The 15,605-nt window shown below is 40.0% G+C and overlaps 1 long non-coding RNA gene across 1 annotated transcript in view; it reads right to left on the reverse strand.

Moving 5' to 3' along the window:
• Window positions 1–11,600: 11,600 nt before the first annotated feature.
• LOC136301382 (uncharacterized) overlaps window positions 11,601–15,605 on the reverse strand; it is a 36,312-nt gene continuing 32,307 nt past the window's right edge. The window contains exon 3 of the long non-coding RNA XR_010723859.1: window positions 11,601–12,350. This is a non-coding gene — a long non-coding RNA (uncharacterized lncRNA). The remainder of the gene's footprint in view (window positions 12,351–15,605) is intronic.

Consider the following 15,605-nt stretch of genomic DNA (forward strand, 5'->3'; position numbering starts at 1 on the left):
AGCCCTCAGTGCTTGTTACTTGTTGCTTGTTACCCTTGTCTGTGTACTGTGCACAGTATTGAGTTCCCCAATATAGGGACATCACTGATAAACTTCAGCAAGTTCAGTCCAGGTTGATTTGGGCTGGAGTGGAGGATCTGAGGCAACTGGGCTGGTTGGGATGGACAAGGGATGGCTTTTGCAGGAGGACCCTAATGTCACATCCAATACCTATAAGGAGGTTTCCAAGAAAATGATTCCAGGCTCTTCACAGTGCTGCTTGGTTTGGTGATGAAAGACTCCAAGTTGAAAGGGGAGAGGTTCAAGGTTCAGGGTTTGGCCTGGATATGAGTAGGGGCTTCTTCCCCATGAAGACATCTAAGCAGGTTGCCAGGACAGTGCATCCTCCCTGAGGGAGTTTCAAGACTAAACTAGGTAGTCCTGAGATGCCTGGTCTGACCTTGGAGCTGCCCCTACTTTAAGCAAGGGGTTGGGGTAGAGATTTAAACTCTCCTGTCATCCTTTCTGAAGCAGGTGCGGACTGTTCCCACCCGCATGGCCGCATGGAGGCTCATTCCATTTCTGTTCCAAACACATCCATCCTGACCCCAGGCACAAATAGCTCAGCAGCAGCTGGTACTGAGTACCCAAAAAATCAGAGCCCTTCCTGTGACTGGGTCACTCTCCTCAACGTGTTTGCGGCTGTTTAGAAAAACGTTTCAGCAGAAAAATGGAGTAGAAAACAGTTCTTATTGAAAGTGTTCTCAAGCAAATTAAGATTGTTAATAACATTTCCTGGTTTTCATTAATAGCAAATATATTTTGAGATCTCTGTCAAAAGGAGAAAACATGTTAAAAGAAATATTCATGGTCTATTTTGAACATTTTAAAAACACAGATTTTTTTAGGCACCTCTGATAGACAGATGGCGCTGAAAAAAGTCCCACAAATGATGAATTCTACGTAAAAGTTTAAAAACAACCTTTCCAAATAATGCCATGATTTGGCAATATGTCAAGTTATAAATCATTTCCGTAGTAGACTAATTTGGGTTTGAGAGCATCTGTTTGCAGAGAGCAGGTGTAATACAAAACCTACAATGATCAGAGGTGCAGCAGGGAGGAAGGACCCCTCCTCTTCTGTCTACTAATAAGCTTCATTTTGGCTAAGAATCAGGTTTCTTTCAATAGAAAATGCATGAATATTTAGCAGAACTTTTCTAGGAGGCAGAAAAAAATCCTGTCAGACACATACTGCCAAACATGTCCTGATGCACAAGCTGTTGTGAATCTGTCTGTTAAAAAATTTGGTCTGAATTTTTTTCTTAGCAAGAGTTAAGATGGTAAAGAGGATACAAAACTACTTAAAGTTGTTGATGAGATTTGGTATTACTGAGGCTTTGTTGCAAATGCCACTTTTCTCTGGAGTTAACACAATTATCTTAAATAAAGTACATTTTCCCACCCAACTTTTATTTAGCCTAAATTTGCTGCTTCAGCCTTTTTTTGGATTGGATGGGTGGGTGGGTGGGTGGGTGGGTGGATGGATAGATGGATGGATGGATGGATGGATGGATGGATGGATGGATGGATGGAGGGATGTGTGCCACAAACTGTTCCTGCCTCTTCCAGCTATGGAAGAAATATGTTATACTTTTTAGAATAAATATTATACTTGCTACAATATTTGTCTCGGCCAAATAAATCCAACTCATTCTCCTAAAATAACACTAAGATTTCTATAAGTTACCAAACTGCCTAGAGAAAAATAACCTTGTATTTATATTGTCAATAAATAAAGCAGAGATCCAGGCCATATTTCTGAGCTTTGGTACACGATAATACTCTACTGTTTAAGTGTAAATACAATCAGTGGCATGTTTTTGTCATAGGCCAGAGGGTCCTGCCCCAGAAAATTCTGGACACAGGTAGGATTGATACGTGGAGCAGGAACTAGCCTGGTCTGGGAGATTGTAGAGTTCAGGTGTGATCCCTGTCATCAGATGATGACCAGATTGAAAAGAGTCACTGCCTTTTTCTTACTAGGTTTAATATAAGCTATCACTACCTCACTGAGAAGCAAAAGGCAGGTCAGCTCACTTATTTACTGGACATTGTGTGGGATCTTATTCTCTCAAAAGATCCTTAGATGTCATTTAGTTCTGCAGTTTGCACATCCTTCTTTTTTTCACCTCTGGTCATGTGCAGGAAGCAAGAAAAAAAAAACACTAATTGGGGTCTAGGACCCATTGGATTAATACTTCCATTGCTTCTTTTACAGCATCCCTGCTGGGCTGACTGTCTTCTAATACTTCAGTTTCTTCCAGTTGGACACACTCTGTAGAAATTATATGGTTATGACAGGACCTCCTTTTGGCCGCTTCTCACAAATATCAGCAAGAACAGGAAGAATCAAGAGCTTGCTCATGATCAGTGCTGCTTTATATAACCCAAGGGAGTGAAGTCTGGGAATCTGACATTATCAGACACATTATTAGAAATTACAAAACCCACAGAAAGCGCCTGTGAAAGAGTGACAGCTAGCAAGTGAATCATAGGAAATTAGGTTTTGTAAGTTCCTCTGCCCATATAATTATTTATTTCATGGTCTTTATGAGTAAAAGCAGTGCTTCTTTCTATGTCTTGACCCTACAGCACTGTGGGGACATACTCCTACATAAAACACTTAGTCATGAAGAACTGAGAAGAATGTGGCTAAAAATAGATTAAGTGGGGTAGCTTGCTCTAAATTAATTAGGAGATTGCGGCCCATATCTGCTCCCCAAAATTGTTCTTAAGTTTTCCATACTGAGTCTTTCTAATGAATGTAGGTTATAGGCTGAACTCATCCAGTGAGTTGATTCTGCAGATGCCAGTGAATTCTGTCTGTGCTCATTCTTCATTGCCTTTCTAAGAGTTGGTCCTGGCCTGGATTCTGCCACCAGCTATAATACCTGGATATGCATGACAGCACTGTGAGATGTATTAGAAGATAGCTCAGCATCAAAAGAGAAAGTCTGTGAAGTTCATAGAAGAAGGCTCCTCCTTCAGAAAAGGAAACATTTGATAACAGGTATAAAAGCAACATTACACAGAACACAAAATGCTTCTTTCATGTTTTTACTGTAGAGAAATAGACCTCGTTCCATACAACTGCCTGTTGCTGTTCACTGCCTATGGAGGGAGGCTCAGTGACCAGCTCAGATCATGGCTTATAGTTTAATTCAGGTTAGAAGCATCTCAGGAGAACATCTAGTCCAACATTTTGCCCAAATGAGGGACAGCTCTGAAATAAAAACAACCCAGCAGAAGAATCTATCCCACAGTTTGCATAGCCTTTCCCTAAATGCTGACTTTTGTAGATGCTCAGATTTGGTCAAATGTGTAAAAACATGCACTCTGAAAGCCTTGTCTACAGAAGAAAGTGCAATGTAACCAAAATCTCTGTGATTTTACTTATTGTAGTCTAAGTGTTATTATATTATATTTGGTTTGTTTTGATTTATATTTGTTGGGAAATTATGCTCACAACTGTAAAACTGAAACTTCTGTTTACTAGCTTGTACAAAGAAAACTTTACTTAAATTTTGGTAATAATTTGATTTAACCAAACTGGCATAAAAACATGACACTTTTATATTGACCTATACCAGATCAGTCTCACATGATTTACCATAAGATAAGTGAATTTACAGCACTTCTTTTCCATGAGGTCTGCCCTGGGCAAATCCTTGCTCTGCAGTAAGCATGAGGTAGCTTAAGCTTGCAGTGTCAGAGTCATTAGTTACATTGCATTGGCCACAGGGCATGAGAGGAAATATGGACAGATAATGTATGATAATTAAGGCAGTGTAAATTTATGCCCTAGGCTATTCAAAGCTTTTAGATGTATATGTGCCTTAAACTGCTCAGGGCTGCTTTCTAGGTAAACCAGGGGCCTGTGCCATGTGCACACAAAGACATCCAGGACTTGTGAATTGTGAATTATCAAAATTTCAGCTTGGTTATTTAAACTGTTGGAAGACTCCATTGTGTTTTCAGAATAAGGGCAATTCCAATTTGATTTAGTAACACCTCCTCTTCTCCATATGTTTTTTTAGGTAGGACTTTAAGACAGTTTACCTCTTGCACACTAGAAGTGCGACCAAAATGTGCTCACATGATCACAAGTGTAGGATATGGGGTTGCCCTCCTGCAGGCACCAGAGGAGATGCTAAAGATACCACCTTCTGCAAAGCAAATGAAGCTGAGGTAGTGGCAGGTGTACCTCTGGACATGCACTGTCTCTGCATGGGACTTTGCACGGGCCAGAACTGAAATCCTCACCTCCCGCTCCAGCACCCACTTTGCTCAGGCTGAGCAAGAAGCAGGCTGTTGGCTGAATGACTGCATTATGGCCCTCTGAGGCAGCTCCAGCATGACAGATGCATGGACTGCATGTATGTTGTACCCGTGGTAGAACAGAACATGCTGTACGTGCAGCAAACCTATATTAGCCAAGAACCACAGAAGTTGGGTGTGCAAGTAAGACATCTGGTTCTGGTAGCAGAGGAGGGAGAAAAGGGATTTAATCACTAAAAGAATCATAAATAAGCTGTAAATGAGCTAACTGACTGCATAGCACATCCCTTTGTGGCCAGATGAGCATTACTGTGGCTGCTCTGCCTGCTGGCATTGGCATATCAATGTGTTACCATAGGGGGAATAGAGTGTGAACCTACAGTGCCTTGTGCTGGGTGCAGCTGTCACAGTGCATGGTCTTCCCTTTTGGCCCACTGGAAGCAGTTTACTCTTTTCCTGACAGACTGTTTAATACATACTGCAAGATGACAGCATGATCACAGGCAGCTGCCAGATCTATTAATTTCAATTTTTATAGTTATTAGTCTTTAATTCTAGTAATTACTTATTTGATTGTCATTTGGCCTAACACAGTCCCAGTTCTAAAACACATGCTGTAATCAACTGGATTCATCCCATGGAGAATGAATCACCTGCTCACCCCCAGCAGGGTCTACTCCCCGGGCAGCCTGACAGATCTCACATGGGTGTCTTTACCTGTTGGGGAGCCTGTCTTGTCCTCAGCTGCCAGCTCTGTCCCTCTCTTGCTTTGTCACTGCTCTGATTGCTACTTATGTTCTTAATTAAATTAAAGGAGTGTAGGGTTCTGGCCAAATTAATCATGGCTAGGAATCAACGTTCATATTTCTCTTGCAGCTTTGAAGGCTGTCTAATCTTCCCTGTTATCACTATAATATCTGAGATGTGATGAGGGCTTTGTAAGTACACAGACAGATTGCAAAGTTAATGGGGACATATGGGTGTTTTTTCTCAGCCATTATTCTCTCTGTAATTGTGGTGGAAAGAATCTGTCAGTAGAAATGCACTCCTCAGTAATACATTGCTGTAGCATGTTGGTAAATGTTGGGGAGAGTGCTGGTCTCTGCGAATGTGTTCTGTACTCATGATAGATCACTCCATACCCTTTGGTTTTTTTGTTGTTTTGGGTTTTTTGTTGTTTTTTTTAAACTAACCAGTGAAGAAGTAATTTGGAAATATATCTGGCATTGACTTGCCAGATATATTTCCAAATTGCAAGCTTGCCAAGAACTGTGGGAAGTTTTCTGATCAACCCAGTGTTAAAATAAAACAAATAGCTTATTATTCTTGTGGGTTTCTTCCTGTGAATTTTGGGTGATACCCTATGCACTAACAAGCAAAGCCCTGGGAAACTCAGCATCATTGCACAGGACACCTGCATCCTTTTGTTTTGAAGCCACTTCCTCAAATCTAATTTGTTATTTCTCTATTTAAATCAGCAGAGCCAGGCAGGTATAAAGCTAAAGTCTTAACCACCTATAGCACATGTTTCATAAGATTAGGGAGGAAACACTTCATAAATTCCAGCAGTTAACACTTGTTTTAATTGAATTGCTCCTGAAGCTTGAATGGAACTGGTATTTCTCTGCTCTGAAGGTTGCTTTTCCCAAAACACAGTTGCATAACAACAAACAGATGTTTTCCAAGTGAGATAAGGCCACATTTCCAGTAGTGGTAAAGTGATGCCTCTGTTTTGCCCATTTTCGCACACTTCTGCATCTAAAATAGTTGGAAAAAACCTTTGGTTTGTTTCACCTGTATTCAATCCCTTGGCATTAACAGAAGTTTAAAAAGATCATGCAATTAGCTCAAGTTTAGTTCATATTCAATAATTTGATCTTGATTTGTCTTCTTGACCACAGGCAGAACAAGTCATCATGATGCAGGGACACATGTTTTTCTAAGAAAAGCAGAAAAGGAGCTAATGGATCATTCCTTAGATCCACTGAAGCTGAAAAACATGCTATGCTGCAGGACTGTATCCTAGCAGAGCAGGTTTTACCTATTTGTATGAGGTAAACTACTAAAATAACTTGCCCGGGGATTGTTCTGCTTTAGAAGACTTCCATCTAGACTGATGATAAATAGTCCATATTGGTTTAGAAATAGGTGAGGCATGCAAGATGCTCCCACCTTTATAGCTGTTGCCATAGAGATTTTATGCTTTGCATCCTCACCTGCTTCAGCACCAGGTCAGCCAGGTTAATGTAAACCATGTTCATCAATGCTTATTCAGGTAAAATACTTGAATAGCATTATCCAGGCAAATATCGATCTCTGTCCTTTTTATGATCCTTGCTGTGGAGGCAACAGCAGCAGCCAACAGCCAGGGTTATTTACTTCTTCGAGAGTTACAGTTCCATCAGAAAACACTGTCTGTCTTTGCCCTGATACAAGTAGACTGTAATCCAGCTGGCATCATCCTGTGCTCCTGCTGCCAAACTTCTGAGAGGGAGGGGCTGCATATTTTAAAAACCTTGTCTGCACATGTCAGTTTATTTAGTATATGTTAAGTCATTTATTTTAATCAAATAGATCAATGAAACTCTTGAGAGTTTATTTAGGCACACCTGTTTTGATTTTTCTTTTAAGCCTATGTTATTTGGAATTAAAGCCAAAAAGCCATTCTTACACCACAGTAAGTCTGTTCAAGAGTAGAAGAGGCTTCCTCCATGGATTGTCTTATTATTTTTATATTCATGCAATGAAATTCAGACAGTAAAATTCAGACAAGCCTCAACTTATTGCAAACAAGAACATACAAATGCTAAAATGCTAGAAGGAGCAGTCTTACATTACTTACAAAGGAGCAGAATATTCTGTAAAAGTAGGTTCCAACCCACAACTGTGAGAGTCCTCAAAAACTTGTTGTTTTCAGAGGAGACAAGTTAAAAGAAGAGACCAGCAGCAGAGCTGAGCTTGTAACTTCTGCATTTTTGTTTGTAGCTTCCACCCGTGAGTTAATTGCAAACTAAAGAGAACTGAAGAGTTTTGTTCCCAACTCTAATGGCTGTTGAATTTCTTCATGTTAAATTCAACACTAGTGTTGCTTTAGTATTTAGCAGAAAGGTAAGAAATTCTCCATTTAAGGAACTCTGAAGCCCAGTGAAATGCATTCCTATTTAACATACCTCTGTTAAAAATGCGAGTCCTCAGATATAATTTTCCACTTAAAGTTCTGAGTATGTTTATTAATTCTATCCAGATTCTGTACATATAAACACTCAATGAAACCAGATTTCCTCCAATGGAATTCTAAGATTTCAGGACCATTTTATAAAACTGTGTGAAATGTTACAAGGATGCATCAACTAGCATCATTCAATGCTGAATAATGGCCAGTTAGATAGGTTAGGTTGTGGCACAATTACAATGTCCTAGTGTTTGCATAAAATTTCAATCACCTTTTGATTGATTGCCAAATGCCACAAATAGAAAATGGATTCTAGTCCAATCTTGATTGTATCCCTGCTGAGACATCCTCTTTGAAATGCAACCTCTTTTTACAACCAGGTGTCATATAATTGTTATCTATATATTTTCACCAACCATGTAATTTACAGTCGTTCCTTTGGATCATAGGTCCTTGCTCAAGACACGTTCCTGTGAAATGTTTTGAAAGTTTAATCAAAATGAGAAATTGATGTCTACAGCTTCGCTCTCTTCTGCTCTCTCTACTGTTGCAGTCTGATTGTATTTGTTCCCAGAAAAGACATGTTAGCTAATTTTATCACTTACTGTTTTCTATCCTTCTTGCTTTTCCTCCTGCCTTCCTTTTCATGGTGTCAGCCTCCAATCCACTAGAAGCCCCCATGTCCCAGAGAGTTCCTGCTGGTCCATAAAAGGTTTTGTATTAACACAGTGAATGCTCATGGCCGTGCTCACTTGCATAAATAACTTTTCCAGCAGTCTTTCCTTTTAGGCCAGACTATAGCTACTGGGTAGGAGACAACAGAAGGGACATGAGGCTGAACTACCTCCATTCCTATCAACTGTGCCCTCTGCTCCTTACCCTGAGGTAGTTCGCAAACGATAGTCCAGAGTCAGCCCCAATATTCAGGCAAATACAAGCACCATAACCATGTCAAAAAATATGGAGATGAATAATGCATTTGAGGCTTTCTCGATCTGTTCTCTCAAACCCCAACCAAACTTAATCTTTCCTTCTAAATTTATTGTGGCAATCAAATATTTTGTTTCACCTCTTCTCCCTGACAAGTCTATCCTACTTCACTTCTTTGAGCTCCCAGAACTGAAAGTAGTTGGTTGCTACAACATGTTTTGGAGTGGTTCTGAGCACTTTACATCCTCTATCTGAATGTACTGTGCAATGATGAAAATTTGAATCTGTGCTCTTCCTAAACCTTGAAACAGTTCTATCTGTAAGCTAGAAGAGGATTCCTTCATTTTCTTTCCTAGACCAACACAGGACTTAATGAATTCAAGATGTGTATATTCTAAGTCAGCAGGGACACTAGGATAATGGGAATTACCTAATTGACAAATACCACCACCCACACACTTCATAAAATTCAGTCTCAAAAAATTGCTAGTATTCCATTCAGAAGCAGGCTTTTCCCAGTGTAGCTCCATGTATAACTGCTACACGTTTCTGGTCCAGTGTTGCATAGATATGGGCCTAATCTTGTGAGGTACTAAGCCCATACATATAGTGGAGGAGGCAGAGATCTCTGCCTGCATCTACAGGTCTAAATTCAATGTGCATTTTGCCTGAGGGAAGACCATTATTTTTTATTTTACTTGTCTTAATAAAAATTCTTTGAAGTGCTAATTATCCTGCTGCTGCCACTTGTTGGTATATTCAGCATGTACTGCTTTGTGATATTTCTGTCTTATCTGTTTACTATTTTCTAGTGAGTGGCTTACTATGAGCAATTCATTCCTTCATTTGCTCTTTTACCTCCCTGTAACAACATTTGAGTTCAGGGTGGAAACTTCCACTTCTCTGCTGGAAGAGATCAGAAAGTTGACAGAATTTTTGCCAAGGTATACAGAATTTCTACATAGGCATTTTCTACCTACTTGGCTATTTGTAGCCCACTTGGCCCTCTCATACTTTTGTCAAGATACGATCGGTACTTTCCGAAATGTTGCTTTTTTTTTAGATTTGGTGTTGAGACCAGGTTTCAAACCCCATCCCCCCCCAAATTCTGTTAGCTGAGCTACATGCCAGAGTACAGCATATTTTAGCAACTGTCTTTTATGCACTTCATTAAGTGTAAATGTAACAAGCATCTCAGTGTTCTACATAATGAAAGGATTCTTTGAGTGTTAAATACTCCTCTGGTTGTTTTTAATCAAGCTTAATATGTGTGAAATTTGTGGGAATGACAGTCCCACAGAGTAACAGCAACAACAGGTACAGCCAGAAATCTCAACTTGCATAACATATGCAGAACATATCAGCACTTTCCTTACCCCTTGGCCTACTGAGAAGACCTTGTTGATCAATTTTGCTCTCATGGACATTCAATTGGAGTACTCCCTGTTGTCTTTCAGAAATGATATCCACAGGCAGCTTTTTGACATCAGAGCTTAAGGAGAAGGCGTAAATACCACTTGGTTTCCTTATGCAATTTATTTCACTGTGGAACCCTATCTGTGTTTTCACAGCCGGCAAAATGGGCAAGACCTTTTCACAGTTGGACAGTGCCATGTCAGCCATCCACAAGTATTCTGGGGGTCTAACTTATCTGTTAGATAATCAGATTTTAGCAAAAATCTCCTGGCTAGGGTTATCTTGAAGCAAAGACACAGAGCAAGTGGGAAAGGTTTATACGTTTGTTTCAAGTTCACTTAAAACAATAGGCTTGAGGTGTTTGCCTGTTCATTTCAAAGGGTTGTTAACTAGATGGCCAGTGCTGATAAATGTCATCACACTATGTCCTTTTTACAGTATGTTCCAGATCAAAAACCTGGACAAAGCACATGTACCCTTCTTGTGTTGCCTGCTTACAGAGCAATTATGTCCTGGGCATATTTTATCCACTGCAGAGTCAGGCAAACCCATCTTAAGTTGCCTGTTCCAGGGGAACTTGTTTCAGCTTGACTTGGGAGCACTCAAAAACCATGGCAAAAGTGCAGAAAAGGAGGATGGGGAATCCTAGGGAACTCCAGCAGAGAGGAACACAGGCAGGAACACCCAGCAGTCTTTTCCTGTGATGTGATCCAGGCTGAGTGTTCACCTCTCAAAGGGCTGCAGTCAGCTGTGCAGTAGAAAGAGTATTAAGCAAGTTATATTTACAGCTTATTCAATGCTGTAGCTGGCAGACATAATGGGCTGACAAATATATTCTGAAGACCATACAATGACGTAACTTAAAATAAGTCATGACTGCCATGTCAATCAAATGCAAAATCCATTTTAATGCACTGAACTCTATTTCCCCTATTTCTTTTTTTAAATCCTATGCCATTTCATCTTCACTTTTTACTCTTTTCACGCCTTGCCAGTGCAGTCTCCTAGACACAGGGACATCTTTGGTTGTCCCTGTGCTCAGTAGCAATGAAATATTTTCATTTATCTCCTTCCCTAGTGATATATATAGATATATATAGGTATATATAGATATATATAGATATATTTAGATATATTATAGATATATAGATATCTATAATATATAGATATATATATCTAAATATATCTATATATATCTATATAGATATATATATATAGATATATTTAGATAGATAGATAGCTATAGATATTTTGTATATAGTTTGTATATATATTTGAAAGTAACAGGAATAAAAGGTATCATTTTTCCAGACATAATTCAATTATGAACTGAACATCAACAACTTTTAAAACTTGAAATAAACTAAAATCTATAAATTTAATTTTTTCTGGTCATGCCTTATCTCATCCATCCCAGTGATCTCCAGTCTTTCCCATCTGTGCTCTCTCCCCTGACAGCTCCAAGCCTGTCCATTTCCTGTCTCACTACACAGATGCTTTAGTAAAACTCATATTTTTTCCACACACCTGACAAACCCGTGCTTAAGTTGTAAAAACAGAAGTGGGGAAAAAAAAAGTTCAGTAAGTTGTTTTCACTCCCAAATGCTCTGAAATCAAGGAGCGGGAAAGAGATATGCTCTTAGATAAAAACACACATCCTTGAGGGACAAGTCCTCGACCCCTGAAATAGCGTTTTTGCACTGAGAAGATGGATCTACTCTTCCTTGTCTACTGCACTGTGAAAGAGAAGTTGAAGTGAAATTGCAGTGTGCCAGTACAAAAGCAAAGCGAAGCAGCAATGCCCCATATATTTTTATTTCCGACCCATTTGAGCAAATCCACATCAAGCCTCAGTAAGTCAGAGCCCTTCTCTTTTGTTCCTCAGCTCCGGCTTGAATGATCCCAGATTTCCCCCAGCTCTTCAAACGCATCCCCCGACCCTCCCTGGCCTCACAGAAAGAGGAGAGCTGGCGACTTCAAGAGCGGCGGCCACTCCTCCCCGCTCGGAGGCCGCGGCACATCTCGGCTTTGATGTGGCTGACCTCCCCAGAAGTGGAGCAGGCTGCTGCTCCTCGGCTCGCATTTCCCCGGGGCGATGAATTATCCTGACAAGTGACTCCTGACAGCCGACACCTCCCCGAAGGGCTCCGTCCTGCTGTGGGAACCGGCGCGGCGGCGGGAGGCTCGAATGGATATCCCAGGCTGGGAGCGGGGCACTCGGTGCTTCATGAATGTTTCCATTTTGCTGAGAGACAACCACAGGCCTGAGGGCCTGAGCTGGAGTCGGAAAGATTGAAAGTGTTTCGATGTGAGGACTCAGCTGGTCTCGTGACAAAACAGAAGCCAATTGTGAAATCTGGAGACATTTCCAAATTCCCCCCAGTTTCTAAAGGGGCATTAAGATCAGTTCAACGTGTAACTTCAACAGGAAGGCTCCGTGGGTCGTTGGTTCGTGACTCCCTTTACTTCCTCTTTTGTGCCGTCCTTCCCCTGCACATATCTTCCACTTAACACTTTAAAGAAATAAGGATTTATGAAATTATTTTTCTTTTTTACAGGACTCTGTCCACAAAAAAAAAAAAAAAAAAGGGCAGAAATTAGAAATGTAAACAAACAGTGGCCATAGTTATTTATAAAATAACTTTTTAAAATACTTATATTTTTGTCCTGGGGAATTAAAAAATCAATCTGCATAACAAAAATTGGAAATGTTCTTTAAAAAAAAATTGACACACTAAATCCACTCACATTCTGCCCCAGCTGCAAGCTTACACATGGACAACACTGTAGGACATTCAAAAGATCATTCATAATATGTGATTTATGGCTGGGCCATTCTATGAATTAGGGGTTTAGGTAAAGAGCCTTTTATTTTTTTGTTCTGGTGTATTGTACTAGGAAACATGCAACTGAAACCCACTTGGATTATTAATCATAGCCCATAATCATAAGTCTGTATAGTGCAGGTGACTTGACAGATCAATCAATCCACCCCTGTCATAAAATAGTTCCTTGAGAAAGAAAAGAAGAATAAAAAACCATCACTGCAGTCCTGTGTTAGTTTGGTTAAATGCACAGGGTGTTCTTTAAAATTTGAGCACTAATACATAAAACCAAAATATCTCCTTATTTGCCATCATGGCCTGGGACATGCTCCTTCTAGCCCCGGATTCAGTAGCAAGTCTTATCTTGTGCAGGGGAAGTGGAGCAAAAGGCCTGAGAGTAGAAATATTTTGGAGAGCCTTTGGGAACAGCTCTATCAGGTGTACGGGGACTAATTCACCAACCTCAGACATATTTTCATCAAGAAGTGTAAAGAAACATTAAATAGAACATATAGAACAAAATCTATTTCCTCAGTTGGAATAAATCAGCCTTATTCAGCAGATTAATGCTGACTTACACCAGTTAAACTTGTAATGAGTTTTGGATTGCATTCTACACAGTACTCACATAAATTAGGATATTTTACTACATTTTTACCAATACTTTTTCCAGCACACTAAAATGGGCTTAAGCTGTCCATTGAAAACAATATAAATACTTCTGCATGTCTCAACTTTGAAAATATCCTCTTCTTCACTGCCCAAGTGATTGCAGCTGATAGTTATCTGCTAGCCAGAGGATATGAATGTGCTAATCTTCCAATATAAACAACAGTTGGGGCAACTTTTTGCAATGTAAATGGTTTGTTGGGTGCATTTTATGACACAGCTTGTGTCATCACAAACACTGGTCATTGTTTGCTTTTCCTTAAAATTAAGTCAAAGTATTTCACAGCATTGTTTGGCACCAAAATAAATTAAGTCCGTTTGTGTATGGTCTAGGTGCAATTGTGCACGTAGGCATTTGTACTCCATTTTTAAAAGGGATGCAGTTATCAAGAATTCAGAAGACCTGAAATGCATGTAAGGACTTAGAGGGTTTTCTCAACAATGAAGAGGATTAAATACACAGAAAATAATTTGTAGGGCTTATGTATTTCCTCCCCATTTACTGAGATGTGCACTAACATTGTATTTTTGGGCAATTGTTCATGTCAAGAAAAGATGTACATTTACCCTGGTTGGTTACTGTTTGCTTAAAAATTGCACTTCTTTTTTTTCATGAGTTTATGACCTATGAAGCTGCCCAAAACAACCCCAAAACCTACAAGTCATAAAAACTGGATTTGAGTCTTTCTGTTTGTTTATCCTGAGTAATTTTAAAAGACATTTAAAAACTACTATTAACTGAAGTGAACTTCACATTTCCAGTCACTGAGCTCACTGGGAGATGAAAGGATCCTCTTGGCCATTGCTCAGCACTTTCCTTTTGCTCTGCCCCGTCCCACCATGGAGGTTATTAACTTTTTACAAGTGCTGCTCACATCCTCTCTTTGATGGACGGTGCTAAGCTTGTACTTAGATTACAGGATTTCCTAGCAAGGCCGTTTTGTTATTGAGAGGGAGGAAATTTTAACACAACGTGATTTTTCATATCAACCCCTCCGTTCTCCCCATAAAAATTTGCATGGGGAAGTTGTTTCAAGGAGTTTCATACCACACCAGCCTGAGGCCTTAATGGATGGTCATGGGTGTCCCAAGCAGAGGGAGTAGTGATATATCTGGGGCTAGTCCTCCCCTGCTTTTCGTGTCCAACTGCAAGCTACAAGGGGGCTTTGCCCTGGGACTTCAGTGCGGCTCTCATGTGCTCCCACTGGGACACAGGAAACCTGGGGTGACCCGTGGGAAGATTGAATGAGAACAGAGAGGAAAGGGGGCAGAAAGAGGGAAAAGAAAACACCCTTTTCCCTTTCTGAAACAGTTTTCCCTTTTCAAAGTGGGGAAAAAAAAAAAAAAAAAAAAAAAAAAAAAAAAAAAAAAAAAAAAAAAAAAAGAGAGAGAGAGAAGGTGGAGAGGAAGGCCAGAGGGGAAGAAATTTTCCTGCTACTTCATTACTCTCCACTCACTGTAAGCTCCCAGCTGTAGCCAGCCTAGCTCCTGCCCTTCTCGCCCCTCTGGCCTCTGCACTTAAATTTCTCATTTCTCACAACCTTCTTCCCAGCTGGAAATGTAAATCAAGACACATTCAGAATTTAAACAACAACAACCAAACAAACAAACAAACACCCCAAAAAACCCCACCAAACAAACATGAGTGAAATTTCCCCATTCTCCTTTATGGATTATGTAAAAATAAATTGTAACTGGTCTTCACTGTCTCTAACTTTCCGTGATTCCTAGCTGAAGTTTCATGACTCATGAACTTACTTTTCTATCTAACAAACTTACTGGCTTTATTTTTTTTTCTTAGTGGAAAAAAAGCTGACACCAGATGTTTCTTTAGACCCTTCCCTGTCCTGAGTGAGTAAACACCAGAGACAAACAGGCTGTTCTGTCATCTTGCTCCTCTCCAGAACACCAAAAGTTTTAACACTTAGTTAAGAAAAAGAAATTTAAACTGCTACCAACTGCATTTCCAGCTGAAGATATGTAAGTCTTCACTCTTAAAATGAAATAAAAGTTTTTGCTCATGAATAATCCAACTGTTTATGAGCAGTGTGGTATGATGCACTGTTACAATAAAGCTCTTGTGCCGTCTGAGCCCTTGGCTCAAATGAATGTGTCTCCTGGCAAAGGAAAGCAACAGCCTTTTCTAACAGCCGCCTGTCAGTATTTTTAAACCTTCTCTCCTAAAATAACATGTCGATGTTTGCCTACCTGAACTTACAGGAAGACTGAATGAAAATTTGTGGGCACACCACTGTAAATGGATTTTGTCACGGT

This window comes from Chamaea fasciata, unplaced genomic scaffold, assembly GCF_029207755.1.
Source record: "Chamaea fasciata isolate MVZ Bird 193981 ecotype frontalis unplaced genomic scaffold, bChaFas1.0.hap1 SCAF_1, whole genome shotgun sequence".
NCBI lineage: Eukaryota > Metazoa > Chordata > Aves > Passeriformes > Sylviidae > Chamaea > Chamaea fasciata.